The sequence below is a fragment of the Hyperolius riggenbachi genome, chromosome 12 (genome assembly GCF_040937935.1).
Source record: "Hyperolius riggenbachi isolate aHypRig1 chromosome 12, aHypRig1.pri, whole genome shotgun sequence".
Classification (NCBI taxonomy): domain Eukaryota; kingdom Metazoa; phylum Chordata; class Amphibia; order Anura; family Hyperoliidae; genus Hyperolius; species Hyperolius riggenbachi.
In genome coordinates this window covers 203,405,306-203,418,526 of record NC_090657.1, presented here as the reverse complement: position 1 = coordinate 203,418,526, position 13,221 = coordinate 203,405,306, and the positions used below count along the sequence as shown (strand labels likewise).

At 43.2% G+C, this 13,221-nt stretch overlaps 1 protein-coding gene and 1 long non-coding RNA gene across 7 annotated transcripts in view; one reads left to right on the top strand and one right to left on the bottom strand.

Annotated features, from left to right (window-relative positions):
• LOC137541367 (uncharacterized) overlaps positions 1-9,207 on the bottom strand; it is an 84,322-nt gene extending 75,115 nt beyond the window's left edge. For all 3 annotated transcript variants that reach the window (XR_011025136.1, XR_011025134.1, XR_011025135.1), the window contains exons 1-2: positions 8,188-9,207; positions 1,885-1,908 (exon numbers count right to left, since the gene is read on the bottom strand). This is a non-coding gene — a long non-coding RNA (uncharacterized lncRNA). The remainder of the gene's footprint in view (positions 1-1,884; positions 1,909-8,187) is intronic.
• The window catches only part of SPAG9 (sperm associated antigen 9), a 171,581-nt gene that overhangs the window by 41,534 nt on the left and 116,826 nt on the right, over positions 1-13,221 (top strand). The gene's annotated exons all lie outside the window — the stretch shown is intronic.

Genomic DNA, 13,221 nt, shown 5'->3' with positions numbered 1-13,221 from the left:
TGACAGTTTGGTAAAATAATTTAGGTCGGTAAAATGCTGCATTTGTTATTTTTACACTTATTTTTTTTTCCCAAATTCACTAAGATTTCCTGCATGTACAGTAATTAGTAAGCAAGAAGCTGTAAGGGCTCGTTCACAAGAGGCGCTTTGTGATTTTTTTTTTTTTTGTTTTGTTTTGTTTTAAGAGCTGCCGATTTTTTTTTTTTCAAAATCGCCCTGAAAGCACTTGTGCAATGATTCTTTGAGACAGTTCACATTTAAGCGGTTCGTTTCCGATCCGCTCAGAAAAGCGTTGCATGTACCAATTTTGAGGCAGTTCCGCCTCAATGGAGGGTATAAGAAAAACGCGAAACGCTCAAAAAATCTCAGTGTGATTACGTTTGCGTTTTTAAGAATAAATACATTATTTTCCGGGTCAAAGAGTTCACTTCCTGACTTGCGTCAGGGAGTGAAGTAAAAAAACCGCTCGGGAAAAGCGCTTAGAAAAGCACTTTTCACAAAAAAACGGAACACCCACCCAAGTGCCAGGAATCTGAAAAAAAATTGCGACAAAGCCCAACTAGAACGCTAACACGAGCGGAACGCAATGTGAACAATGCCTTAGTCTTCACAAAAGTGGTGTGCATTAGTAAGGGTTGTTCTGTCCAGTGCATCCCCGGCATCCCTTTAGATGTGCTGCAGCCACCAGAGGGAGCTCTTCTGTATACCAGTATACAGATATGTACATCTAAAGGGATACAGAAAAGCCTTTTAAAATGTCTTTCTCCTGCTCTGCCTTCTGAAGTCCCGCCCTCTGAACTATCAGACCAAATGGGGTGAGAAGCATGGCTGTGTGACTCTTCCTATTCTGATGAACACTTTAGCTTGATTTACGGCTTTAATGTTTGTGAATTGCAATTTCTTGACATTTCCTGAGTTATTTACCGCACAAATAGGTAATTGACCTCACAAGTCATTAATTTTATTTTGTAGTGTGGTTATAGGTTAGGTGAATTGGCTGTTTTCTACATTTCCGAATGCAATGATGCTTATTGACGTGAGGCCATTGTGCAGGTTTGCTGGTTAATGTAGTCTGGCATCTCTTGTTCTGTATATTCTGGCGTATAAGACTACTTTTTAACCCTTGAAAATCATCTGAAAAGTCAGGGGGCGTCTTATACGCCAGGTGTCATTGATGCCGGGTTATACGTCGTCTTACCGCCTCTCAGACCTCGCTGCTGAGGACTGTAGTGAAGCGGTGCAGGCGAACATGAGCGAGATCTGAGAGGCAGAGAAGGAGGCAAATAGGGTACAAGGGTGGGCCGACGGGTGAAAGAGGCGTGTTTTATGGGCACAGCGCGATCTATTCTTCCATATTGCTCTGATAAACAGGGAGACAGGGAGAGCTGACCAATCTGCTTATGGAGAGTTGACCAATCCAACCAGTCAATCGCCTATATACTGGGTACCACATATAGTACAGCACCAGTATCTGTTCATACATAGCACCAGGATATGATTTTTTTTTTTAATTTTGATTTGGTGTGCATTGGAAGATTATATCCCAAACTCTGTATTTTAAATGGAAAAGTTGGGGGGGGGGGGGGTCGTTTTATTCGCCGGTATATACAGTAATTGTAAAACTACGTAAGACAAAAGAGCCGAGAGTGTAATATGTCACAATCAAGTGTAGCATCAGATGTCAATGAAGTAGGAGTAATACTGGCTCACCCCAAGGTAACCACTATGTAGGCAGGTGGGGAGATATAAACCTGCCCTCACTCAGGATTAAGAAGTCACTCTGTAGTAGGAACTTTAGGGGATGCACCTCTCCACCAAGAAACAGAGGCACCAGGGGAGCGTAAAACTAAAAATCAATTCAAAGGAAGGTAGTGGTATACTTACCCCCAAGTAGTAGACCGCAGCAACCTGAAGGGCAAGAACATGACACATTACAGTTGAATTCAATGCAGGTGCATCACAAAGCATATCCCTACACACTACAAGACGGACTTAGCAAAGGATGGGCTTCAGCAGCAGGAGACCATGAAGAGTGCCTTTGGCATCACAGAAAAATAGGAAAAGACTCCTGTTGTGGGCCCTTGACACCGTGTTCAGTCAGTCTCAGGGCTGGAACCCACTAGAGCGCTTTTTTTGAGCGTTTAGGCATCGCTTTAAATATCCGGCGATTTACTTAACCGCTCAGCTAATGTAAATGGATGGAACAAATTCAACAGTAGTGATTAGCTAAATCCCAATTGCAGGACATGCAGCATTTTGGGGCTGTTTGCGCTTCAATATAAAGTATTTAAGCACTGGCAAATCGCTCATGAATCGCTACACACAGCGACTTGTGTGTGATTTTTAAATTACTGCAAACTGTAAAAAAAAAAAAATCATTTGAAACAACCAATCAGAATTAAAATCGCTAATAGCAATCACAATTGCTGGCAAAAAGCTCACACATTTTTCAAAATCGCTTCCAAAATCGCTGGAAAACGCTCATGAAATCGCTTAAAAAAAAACGCACGTGATATCGGTTTGTGATTTGCAGTGGGTTCCAGTCCTCACATTGGTTTGAGGAACATCAATCCAGAGTTTAACCTGCTTCCATGGCCAGCTCAGTCCACTGACCTCAATCCTATTGAGCATTGGTGGTACTAAGTTGAATGATCACTTCAAAGCTTGGAAACGCCACCTTCCAATCTGACCTAACTTAGAGCTGCCATTATGTCAACATGGACCAACATTACTCAGCAACGCATCTTTTTGATTCCAAGTCAAGAAGAATATCTGCTGTGATCAGAGCTAAAGGTAAACCAACTTATTAGCGGGTGTCTCTAATTTTTCGGCCTCTCAGTGTATGTTTCACTCTAAGTGTTAAAGCGCATATTTTGGAGTACCTCACTGCATGCATTGCATTATGCTGTTGGATTCCACCGCACTGCGCTGATGCAAACATAACCATGTCCGACGCAATGACTTGGTGTGAATGTAGCCATTGGGTTTAACTAGACTTTGAAGCCCAACTCTAGACAATTTTTATTTTTTTAACCCTCATTTAAAATGCTTGATCAGCTGTTGTCAAACAAAACCGCTTAAAAATGATCAAGCACCAATGCACCAGATGCTTTCTACAGCGCAGACTAGCAGAGCTCCAGGCTATGATCCTCTCAGATGGCTTTGTCTGTGCCCCGCCCCCTTGCACGTTAAACAACATGATGATGCAGAAGCAGCCAGCAGCCTAGTCAGCTGCTCCCGGGTCTTGTGACCAGTGTTTTATAATAGAGATATGATCTACAGTATAATAACTTCTGGCTACTTTCCCTTTTAAGCCATCACATGTTGTGTATAGATGTGTGCCCAGAAGACTGGCTGTTACAGGTTTAAACGCAGCTGCCCTATAAAAGCTGCTATTAATATTGCCCCTGCACTAGGTAGGGTTTGAGGTGGAGCAGTGACCAGATCGTACGCCTTCTAAAGGTGTCCACTAATGATACAATCTTACCAAATCTCTGTAGCAGAAGTGTAAACTGAATGAATTGACTTTGAATGGTTGGTTTAGGTAGTTCCTCATATTACATAGAAGTGGTAAGATTGTACAATCAAGATTGTATCGTTAGTGGGCACCTTTAGGTGCATTACCTGCTCTGTCCTGATATACTCACCCTTTGTGTCTTTTGGGATCACAAGCCAGCGATTTTGACTGGTGTGGAATTGCACATCTGGGTCCATATGCAATTTCCTTAGTTTTCCCCTAGGTGATATTTTGATACCTTGAAAATAAAATGCTTTTTAAACCACTGGCAAGTGAGAAAATACTCAAAATAATTTTAATAGTACTTTGTCATCTACCTTTTGGTACTTTTTCAATTGCAAAGTGCTGAAAATTTATTTTTAAAAAGAAGTTGGAAAGATTATCTCCCAGGAGAAAACTCAGGAGAAAGTTAATTGCATATGGGCCCTGGTGCGGACATGCGGATAGACCACAACGTTAACTGCAGCTATAGTGACGCTGTGTGTAGAATTGGGGTGTTGGTTTCGGCTATCATATCTGGCTAACGTTAAGGGTAGGCTGTGGTGCATAGAGTTTGGCTACCATGTTGCTGAATTTCAAATAATGGCAAGGGGTTTTAGGTGGCACCAGGGGTTCGGTTATCAACTAGCTAAACCCATGATATAGGCAGAGGAGTCATCAAGCGAAGTTAGGCTACTACTGGCTTGGTTAAGTGATGGGGTGACCGGGGTTGGCTGTTATGTAGCCGAACCCTACATTGGCTGTTTGTGGTGGTGGTGGTGTGTGTGTGGGGGTTAGTGTAAGGGCTGGAACCCACAGGAGCGCTTTTGGCAGCGTTTTGGCAGCACTGCGATACGCTAGCAGTTTGCCAAAACGCTGGGCTAATGTTAATGGATGGGGCAACTTCCACAGGAGCGTTTGCGTTTCCCAGAAACGCAAACGCAGGACCTGCAGCATTTTGGGAGCGTTAGCGCTTCAATGTAAAGTATTGAAACGCTAGCAGAAACGCTCAGCAAAACCTAAACTGAGCGGTTTTGCTAGCGTTTTGCGGTTCAGCACACTGTAACAAAATGAAAAATAATTCACAGGACCAATCAGTATAAAAACGCAAAACGCTAGGCACCCGCTGGGGAAAAAAATACAATGTTGCAAAACGCGACCAAAAACGCGCATGAATCCGCTTGCAAACCGCTCAGACAAAACGCTAGCGGTTGCGTTTTGCGTTTGCGGTTTTCAGTGGGTTCCAGGCCTAAGAGATGGGTTAGGTAAGGTGCTGGTGGAATATCTTGCCACCGATTAATCCTGCACCGCAATTCACCCCCCTCCTCTCTCCACTGAGCAGTACAATTGTCTAATGTTCTCAAAATGAGTGAAGCCAAAAAAAAAACCAGATACTCGCCTAAGGAGAGGGAAGGCTCTGGGTCCTGTAGAGCCTTCCCATTCCTCTCCTTGTCCTGCCGTTCCTGCGCTTTCTCCCCCAATAGCAGTTTCCGAAGCATGGTTCATAGACTGCTCTGTATCGCTGCGGGTGGGCTTCTGAAGTCTTCAGAAGAACTCCGGCTCCCGAAGACGGGGCGATTCCTACTGTGCGCGAGCGTCCTCTCTTGTGCACTCACACGTACGCAGTACAGAGCCACCCTTCTTCAGTACCACTGGGGCTCCTGAAGACTTCCGAAGTCTCCTGCTGCGGGAGATTTAAATAGAGGAGCCTGCGGAGGATTTTTATTTTTGGCCTTAGATTCTCTTTATGAAGAGCTTTTCTCTGAATGGCCGCATACTCTTAATTTTCATGGTGTAAATGGCTTTCACTGTGTATTTTTAACAAGTGCTCCAGAGAAGTGGCTGCATTCCATTCATGTTGGACTTGTCTACAGGTGACCAAATGTTAAAGGAGTACTGTAGTGAGAGGTTTATGGAGGCTGCCATATTTATTTACTTTTAACCAATACCAGTTGCCCGACAGCCCTGCTGAGCTATTTGGATGAAGTAGTGTCTGAATCACACAAGAAACAAGTATACAGCTAATCTTGTCAGATCGGATAATAATGTCAGAAACACCTGATATGTTGTATGCTTGTTCAGGGTCTATGGCTGAAAGTGTTATAGGCAGAGGATCAGCTGGATAGCCATGTAACTGGTATTGCTTAAATGGGAAGAAATATTGCAGCCTACATATACCTCTCACTACAGTTCTCCTTTAAGTTTTTGCCTTGTTTTAGGGTTCTCTACTGAATAAGTGCCTGGCGTTGTATTTGTGACTCAAACTCCTCCCAGGCCGACTTCTGGGCCCCAAGAGCCTGTTCTGCAGGCTGATTATTATTGGCCAAACACTAGAGGGCGCACTCCATTCAGAGCTTACCCTGGTAAACAAAATATGGGAAAGTCACATGACCTCAGTAATCTCTCTCAAATGCCAGATGTCTTAGGTTAATGACATTTGCTTTAGCAATTTTTTTTTATTTAATTTTTTTTATTAAGACTGTAATTTACAATAGTAGTACTAATTATCTGCATTTTGCTTTTTTATTTTTTTCCTTTTTCCCCCAAAGAAAAGCACACACTAGGAACTCATTCTATCAGTTTTTGTTCACTTAAAGGACAACTGAAGTGAGAGTTGTATGGAGGCTGCCATGTTTTTAGATTTTTAATCAATACCAGTTGCCTGGCTGTCCTGCTGATCCTCTGCCTCTAATACTTTTAGCCATAGACCCTCAGCAAGCATGCAGCAGATTAGGGGTTTCTGACATTATTTTCAGATCTGACAAGATTAGCTGCATGTTTGTCTTAGGTGTGTTATTTAGACACTACTGCAGCCAGATAGACCAGCAGGGCAGCCAGACAACTGGTGTTGCTTAAAAGGAAATCATTATGGCAGCCTCCTTATAGGGAACCTAAATTAAGGATATGGATTTTTTTTCTTTTAAAATAATACCAGTTGCCTGACTCTCCTGCTGATTCTTTGTCTCTAAGGCCTCTTTCCCACCAGGACGTTGCGTTTTAGGGGATGTTATAGGTCGCATAACGCAACGCCTGGTGGTGTTGGAGGGGGACACTACCTAGAGCTGCGTTAAGCAGCTCTTGGTGCGCCTTTTTCTGTCCTATGCGCTGCGGAGACCACGTGATCGGAACTCTCCGATTCACGTGGTCCCGCCAGCCAATCAGCTGCCGCTCCAGAAAGAAAACACTGCAGTGCAGTGAATATTAATTAGCCATGTGGCTAAGTACGAAAGCGGGCTCTCTGCTCCTCCTCTCCGGCACAAAAAAAAACCCATTACTGAGCACGTGCACACAGTGTAACGCACAGCATGCTGCACTTTCGTATAACATGCAGCGTTACAATGTAACGCAACGCGGGCACTGTGAACAGCCCATTGATTTTTCATTGCTGTGAGTTGGGCTGTGTTACAGGCTACTGTAACGTCAGCCTGTAACGTCCCACTGTGAAAGCAGCCTAATACTTATAGCCACAGCCCCTCAACAAGCATGCAGATCAGGAGCTCTGACTGAAGTCAGACTGGATTTGCAGCATGCTTGTTTCAGGTGTGTGATTCAGCCACTACCAGAGCCAAAGAGATCAGCAGGACAACCAGGCAACTGGTATTGTTTAAAAGTAAACATCCATATCCCTCTAAGTTAAAGGGGCACTATGGCGAAACATTTTAACATTTAAAATATGTGCAAACATAAACAAATAGGAAGTACGTTTTTTCCAGAGTAAAATGAGCCATAAATTACTTTTCTCCTATGTTGCTGTCACTTACAGTAGGTAGTAGAAATCTGACAGAAGCGACAGGTTTTGGACTAGTCCATCTCTTTATAGGGGATTCTCAGCAAGGCTTTTATTCTTTATAAAGATATTCCCTAAAAATGATTTAAACAGCTTCCCTGCTCACTACACAGTTTTTTGGCAGTTGCACGGTTCAACTGCCATTCACTAAGCGCTTTTGAAAATAAATAAATCCCTGAGAATCCCCTATGAAGAGATGAACTGCTCCAAAACCTGTTGCTTCTGTCAGATTTCTACTACCTACTGTAAGTGACAGCAACATAGGAGAAAAGCAATCTATGGCTCATTTTACGCTGGAAAAAAAGTACTCCTTATTTGTTTGTTTGCACATATTTTAAATTTTACAATTTTTCACCATAGTGCCCCTTTAAGGTTCCCTTTATACCTCACTACAGTTGTCCTTTTAAAGGAGGAAGGCAGTGGAGGATCAGTGTCGGGATTTATCTTTGTACTCTTTGATGCACATTGTACTCTCATCGATTTGTCAATTAGGGAGCTGTCAATGTTTTGACGAGTTCGGCACCCATCTCATTGTGTAGGGCTAGCATTTGACATGAAAGGAGAGATCATTTACGTATTGATTGGATTTTGTGAGGATGCATTTTCTAGCTGTTATTATGGGTTAGAAGTAGTCTAAACAGTTATAAAACCAGATTATAACTGTGAATTAACACATTTTGGAAGCTTTATTAATATTCATATTGCGGTTCCTTGAGTTATCTAGTTCTGACAGTATTCATACGCACAGCCTCCCCATACATCTTACATTGATATAAACGTGTAAGCTCAGCTGAGCCAAGTGTGCAGGTTTAAGAATTGCCCTTCTTTTCTCCAAAGGTTATTTTAGCTTTACTGTACATCTTAGACGTTTATTTAACCATCACACCAGTAAAACAAAACTCACCTGTCACTGTGGAGCAGTGTGTCCTCCTACAGGGCTGTCTGGGCCTGCTGGCTCTGGTTCTTACAGCAGATGCCAAAAAAATGCCAAAACAGCTAAGTGTAAGCAGAAGATACAAGCCAAATTTGTGGAGAGAGGGAGTCTGAGACTCTAAAATAAGCATTATGCACCATTGATGGTAAATCCCCAGTGCTTCTGCAAGATGCCTAATGATATGGGTGTAGTTCCAGAGGAAGTGGTGGATGCAGGTTCTTAGTTTGACGCAGTCCAGTGGCAGTGGGCTTCATGAGCTTCCAGAGGATGCGAGAAAATCTCAAATTTGTGGAGATGTGATCCTCATAGGCATGGAATGGACACCACAGTTAAGGTGGGTGTCTTGTGCTTACACAGGTTGCCTGGAAGTTAGGGAGAACTTTTAGGGGAGTTGATTAGTGCAGGCTCTAGAGTGGACACAGTCCAGCAACAGTGGACATCATGTTCTTCCTGATGATGCAAGGAGATCCTTGAGGGATTTGTGGAGCAGTTAACCTAATGGGCGCGAGAATGAAAACTGTACAGTGGTGGTAGGGTCTGGTGTTTGCACAGGACACCTGGAGATTAGGGTGATGTTTTGGTGAAGATGGTTAGCGCACGATCTAGAATGGACACCGTCCAGTGGCAGGGAGCATCACATGCTTACAGAGGATGTCAGGAGATATCAGAGGAGCTGTATTCTGTACAGGCTTTACATTTGAAATTGTGCAATGATGGTGGGTTTCTGTGCTTCCATAGGATGCCAGGAGATTTCTAGAAGTCACACAGGCTGGTGGTAGTGGGTATCACAAGCTTCCAGAAAATGCCAGGAGATCGCAGAGGAATTTGTGGACGTTGCGCAGTTATGGTGGAGGTCGTGTGCTTTCATAGGATGCCAGGACATTAGGGAGAGGTTACAAGGGTGGTACCAGTCCAGACTCTAGAATGGGCATTGGGCAGAGTTGGTGGTGTGATGATGGCTGAAGGAGAGCCAGTAGACAGGTCTGGGATGGGAACAGCAGACTAGTGATAGGGCAGTGAATACTGCCAGATAATTTAGCTCAGTCAGACAATCTCACAAAGGATTATTTGGAAGGGGGGGGGGGGTTCGGCCTGCTCACTCCTGCTTTTGTGTATGGGCCTTTCCAGAGCTGTGTGCAGGGGTCATCTCTGGTTCACCATCACCCTGCAAAATACCTCTGCTGCAGCACATGCTGAGACCAGAGCACCCAGCAAAGACTGGCTCACACTGACAGTGACAGATCTGACATTTTAAGTGGAGCTCTCGGAATTTTATGATGTTTGCCCACATGAAGGAGATCTGCTTCATATCCATTCTGGCAATTTTATCAGCATTCAGTCATGTTGTATATGTTGCAGCCTGAACCCAAAGTCTGGGCACTTCAGGTCCTGGACAGCCAATGTGTGAAGTTGTCGGCTGCTCTGGTGTGCACCAGCCCATTGCAATACATTAACCAAGCGGTTTTCACCCCGAAAGTGGTTTTAAAAAACGCCCAGAACCGCTCTTGGTGTGCACCGCCCTTAGTGCCACAGACACCTGAAGTCTTGTGGAGTCCAGGCCTCAACAGGCTAGACCTGTTTTTGCACCACAAGAGGGGAACCAACTTGGCAAGTGGTTATGTTGTGGCTGATCAGTGAATATAACTTTAACTTCCTGCCTCACTTTTTGCTGCACTTAATTTCACCGAAGCCAGGCCTGTGTGATTGGGAACAGTCCTATTCTGCCTGCAGTCTCTAATGATGTGAAGAGCTTGCAGTGCTCCTTCCATGTTTTTATGTTTTATAGTGGGAACAAACATGTAAGCGTGCAGAAGCAAATATGATTGCTCTGTCAGCTTTGGAATGAATTTGTCCTTACAGCTTACACTGGGGCACAATGCTTGCATTCCTGTTTTACATGCAACTACTGCTATTTAATTTGTTTTAACATTTTAAAACCAAATCCAAAAACATCAAAGTGGTAGGGAAGCCAGGTCTCACCCTTAAGAGAGATCACTTTAATTTTGGTGCATTTCCTCTTGTGACCATCGTGAAATCTGCAGAAACAAAATAAAAGGAACACTCCAGTGTGTAGATACGAATGACCGGGTCGTCTCATGGGAATCAAGGACTGCTTACCTATTTAAAGTACACCTGAAATGAGAGCGATATGGAGGCTACCATATTTGTTTCCTTTTAAACAATACCAGTTGCCTGGCTATCCTGCTAATCTTTTTCGCATCAGTAGTGTTTGAACCACACACCTGAAACAAGCATACAGCTAATTTAGACATACTTCAGCCAGTCAATTGCCAGGCAATTTGCATTGTTTGAAAGAAAATAAATATGGCAGCCTCCATTCCCCTCTCAGTCCTGGTGTGCTTTAAAGAAAACCTGTACAGAGAAAAACTGCCCCTGGGGGGTACTCACCTCGGGAGGGGGAAGCCTCCGCATCCTATCAAGGCTTCCCCCGTTCTCCTGCGTCCCACGGGGGTCCCGCTGTGCCCCTCCAAACTTCGGCGATGTAAATATTTACCTTCCCGGCTCCAGCGCAGTAGTGGCGCTGCGTTCCGAAGTAGGCAGAAATACCCAATCGCTGTCGGGTCTGCTCTACTGCGCAGGCGCAAGTCTCCGGCGCCTGCACAGTAGAGGGGACCCGACTGAGATTGGATATTTCCGACTACTTTGGAGCCGAAAGCTGAAACGGTGCCCCCGCTGGAGCCTGGAAAGGTAAATATTGAACAGGCTGACTGATTTGTCGGGCCAGCTTTGAAGGGCTGCAGCGAGTCCCCCGTGGGACAGAGGAGGACGGGGGCAGACTCATCAGGTGAGTGCCCCCCAGCGGAAGTTTTCCCAGTTACAGTGTCTCTTTAAATTGTATCTGTCAGGCATAAAATCAAAAGTCCATTCTTTATTTTTATTTGGTAAACAAGTAATAAGGATGCTAACCAGGCAATCCAAAAGTTAGAATCACTACTACTTTTCTTGTTTAATGATCATTTCCCACTTTACATGACTCTTATTTGGTACGCACAGAGGAAGTTGCAGGGCATGCTGGGTTGTCCTTTTTTGCTTCTGTACTTCCCCCTCAGACTTAACTAATGCAGCCTGATTGGCTGAAGCCTCTTTCCCTCCTGTTTTCCCCTCCCACACCTCTGTTCCTCTCTGGCCAATATTTCCCATGCTGAGACAATGCACTTTCTATAGTGGAGGGTGGTAAATGCATACACAATCAGGCAGAGGAGAGTAAGGGAGGAAATGACATCAGGATTGGCATCAAAATAGCCACAGTTAAAATGGGAAATGCTAAGAAGGATTTTCTCTTTTATTTTACTGTAGAAAAATCACTAAAATCAGTGCAATACATATGTAAGTAGAACAAGTATTTATCTACTTAAATATGTGTATTTTTTCTGCGATAGTATGGCTGAAAGCTCCTCATTAAGCGGCTGAAGGGATTTTTTTATGTGTTATAAGAAATAGAGTTTTATTAGCCCATCAATGTGGGTAGACATTAGAAGATAGACAGTGTTCTACTGAATTACACCAGTTTAAAGTGTTTTTTTTTCTTTTCTTATTTCTTTATACATGGTTGTGGCATAGAATTCGGTAAACTCCTCATCAAGTGATGAGTCACATGACCTCCATCTTGTACCACAAGCGATTTATCTTACCATCTGTGGGCAGTCTGGAGGCTGCAGGCGGCCTGCATGATGGTCATGAGGCTGCATCTTGTGATCTTGTCCAGTCAGTAATTCTGTGTCTCTCTGTCTGTAGCAGATAACAGCGGTAATGCACTGTAACAGGCAGCTGCCCTAGGTCATCGTTCTGCAAGGGGCAACGTGAACATTCATCTAGTCATCTTTGTGTGTGTTTGCCTTATTTATAGGAACCTGAAAGAGATACAAAAAAAGTTGCCAAAACATCAGGAAGCACATGTAAATAATGGCCAGCCAGGGGCTTGTCAGATATTTATAATTGGGCACTGATCAAAGGTACAATTGGGTTTGTTTCAATTGAAAGAACTCTGGGAGTTTTTTTCTTTTAAATATTTTTTTTCTTGCCTTTTATAATAATACTTTGAAGTGGTTTTTGAAACGGCATTTCTGCGATTGAATAAACAGATTGACATGAAGAGGGTTTAAAGTATTGGTATTCATTTAGAAATTATACGTTCCCAAAGTACACTTTTTTTTTTGCTCTGAAATCTGACTTTGCATTTTATTTATAACTGCTTTATTCATCTTCTAACAAGCAGAAATGCTTTCTAAATTGTCTGACTTTGTTCAAGAGACCCGGAAGTGTCAGAGAAGTGTTTATTTACATTCCTCACTTGATACAATTAAACACGAGAACATTATCTACAGTTCGGATGCATCCAGCTTTGCTGGCAGGGAAGCTTCTAAGTCCTGTGTGTAACTCTTTGAATGCTGTTCTAGTAAAAAATAATGCTGGTTGTATATAATATGCTGTAAATAATCTATTAGAGCAAAGAAGAAATGCTGGGTTTCATTATGCTTTAGAGAGAACCTGAAGTGAGAGGAATTATGGAGGTTGACCTAGTCAGGTCCATAAATATCGGGATATCAACACAATTCTAACATTTTGGCTGTATTCACAACCACAATGGATTTGAAATGAAACAAACATGATGTGATTTAACTGCAAACTGTCATCTTTAATTTGAGGGTATTTACATCCAAATCAGGTGACCAGTGTAGGAATTACCGCAGTTTTCATATGTGCCGCCCCCTTGTTAAGGGAGAAAAAGTAATGGAACAATTGGCTTCTCAGCTCTTCCATGACATTTACAAGGATCAGATAAAAGGTCCAGAGTTCATTTCAAGTGTGCTATTTGCATTTGGAATCTGTTGCTGTCAACTCTCAAGATGAGATCCAAAGAGCTGTCACTATCAATGAAACAAACCATCATTGGGGTGAAAAAAACAAAGCAAACCCATCACAGGGATAGCTAAAACATTAGGCATAGCCAAAACAACTGTTTGGAACATTGTTAAAAAGGAG